This window comes from Hesperophylax consimilis, chromosome 15, assembly GCF_061612785.1.
Source record: "Hesperophylax consimilis isolate HC1 chromosome 15, BYU_Hcon_1.0, whole genome shotgun sequence".
In the NCBI taxonomy this organism is placed as follows: Eukaryota; Metazoa; Arthropoda; class Insecta; order Trichoptera; family Limnephilidae; genus Hesperophylax; species Hesperophylax consimilis.
Genome location: NC_142850.1, coordinates 9,398,983 through 9,401,631, shown reverse-complemented (window position 1 = coordinate 9,401,631; position 2,649 = coordinate 9,398,983).

The following is a 2,649-nucleotide window of genomic DNA, read 5'->3' as shown; positions in this document are numbered from 1 at the left end:
TTTATAACAGGTTAGAATACTTTGTCACACACACACACGTTTCCTTATGTTACTTATTCTTATTCACTTTTCTAGTCACACCATTTAGCATTGCTACCTATTATTAAAAATTCCGATGCGCAAGACCTTCGGTCCGACGCACACGCCCTAAGATTAAATTCAATTATGAATATTTAGAGATCTCTAGTATGCTCTGGTTTTGTACACTGTAGAAATAAATAATATGTTGTAATTCATAACTCTTTTTATTACTACATTTTCATCATCATGTTACCTATTGTGGGATTAAATCCCGTAATAATGGCGCGCAACGTGCCCTTAACCTTGAAATCTGGTTATAATGGCGCACCAACGTGGTTTTTCTCGGATATTTTTAACATTTTAATTAGGTTAGCATTTTGGATGGTTTTTTTTTCTTGTGTGACATAGTATTTGGCCTGTTTTTCGTGTTTTTAATGTCGTTTGGAGTGTGTCTTCCTGGATTGCGTCGTCCCCTGGCTGAGTTTCTTTTTAAAAATTGTATTCAATTTTTAAGAATTTTTAATATTGCTTTTAACCTTTTAAATTAATTTGTTTTTTTAAAAAATTATTTTTATACAATTAATTAATTTTTATATATTAAATTCTATGCCGTTGGTACTCCGGGATTCATAACGAATTTCGTTATTTATTTTATATTTTTATTTTGTGATTGTACTTTGTATTGTTCACCTTGAGATAATTTTATTTAGAATGGTACTCCGTCCACGGACGTGACTAATCGCTGCACTATTAGTCCAGTCAAGATGTACATCCGTGCTTGCAAAAGGTCCAGTCATTCTGAATTTTTTATATGTTGTTTGGACCTAAACCAGTATTAAAAAAAAAAATTTGCAACTTCGAAAGTGCTGTGCGAGCGGCGGTGGACCTAAAAAACCAGGAAATTTTCGGATTTTTTTCAGTTTTTGCTCAATATCTCAGTAAAGGAAGGGTCTGACCGGTGTAGTCTGTATTCACACTTTTAAAGTAGACTAAATTTGCTATAATTTGAGACCAAAACAAGCTATATAAAGCCATTGGTTTTCAAGATACAGTTCTTCAAAAATAGGCAATTTTTTCCAAAAAGTGAAATTTTTTCGAAATGGTCACTTATTTTGTAAAATAATTTCTAAAATACGCATCTCACGTCAAATATTGTATGAAATAAAGTTGTTGTAAATTTAATAAGCTTTTATTTGAGACTAAATTGATATCTGTAGACTAAACGGTTCTCTCAAAAATGGCAGATAACCAAAAACAGTCATAAGTGGGTTTTCGGTGAAATGCAAATAAACTTTTCTCGCGTCTTTTTATGGTTTTATTGTGATGTGAAGTAAATCCATTAATCTTCGTGAGTTTATCCTAGGGTTATAATATAATTACGACTATTTCAAATTTCAAGTACCCATTAGTACCTATACCCATGGTTACCCATATGAATGGGCACGCATATTCACGAGCTGTTCGAGCCCACATTTTGGCAAACCTCACACTGGCCAGCATTGTTTTTATGAGGTTAACATAACTCCTGAGGAGCGAGACGAAACTGAAAAATTGCTGCGAGACACTGAAAGGTCTCTCACTATATCAGCAGAAGAAATTGATACCTACCAAATACTAAAGGCAAAATTTAAAAGTGCCTTGGAGAAAATTAAAGCGAATGGTCTAACATCACAGTTGTGGGTCCTATACTTTCGTATGACCACTTTGATAAAACTATTCATCCAGGCAGAGTGTGCTGGTGATTGGAACCTTCATTTGTACACTGTCCACAAGATGCTCCCTTTTTTCCACGCAGCTTGACATTTTTTGTATTCTAAGAGCGCGCACCTCTATCTTCAGGATATGATGGCTCTATAAGATCGGATGGATAAAAGTGAATACGACATGTTCACAAAAGGATCCTTCACCATTTGCCGGTCTGACAAGTTTTGGTCTGGGTTGTGGTCAGACCTAACAATTGAGCAGAAGCTGATGCGATCCATGAAAACCTACGGTGGGTTGACCCAAGGAAGAGGAATCTCCGAAAGTGTTCTGGCAAGGTGGACAACAGGAATGGTGTTTATGTTGAACATTTGTGAAGAACTGGAAAGTTTTTGCAGCTTATCATGTCATACTGAAGAGCAGCATGTAGACATGAGACCTTCTCGAATCATCCGAGATAATAGTGATGTGGAAAAACTAAAAAACTGGTTTGCTCTCCACCCTCCATTTCCCAAAACTGACATTTTAATTTCTATCAGTAGTGGTTTACTGGCAGGTCCTGAAATTAATTGCCACACAGCCCAGAGAGTTGGATCGGAAGGAGTAATGAAAATTGTGGGGAAAATGTACGACAAGGTAGTAATATAACGGAAAAATAAAGTTACCACGCTGGCATCGATCATCTCAACCGTTAAACTGCCGGACAAAAACAGAAGAGTGGCTGTGGATCCGCTCACAATTTTTCAGCGAGTGTGTATTGCAAAGAAATCTGAACAGGATTTACAGGATGACTTCAAATTTGAGTTGGCCCCGTTCCCGATGTCTCTGTTCAATGAACAAGGGATGCGCAAGGGCACAAAATCTACTCTGTACTCTGCCTTCACTCCTCTTTCCAGCCACACGCCGATAGATGCCAGCACTCACGTC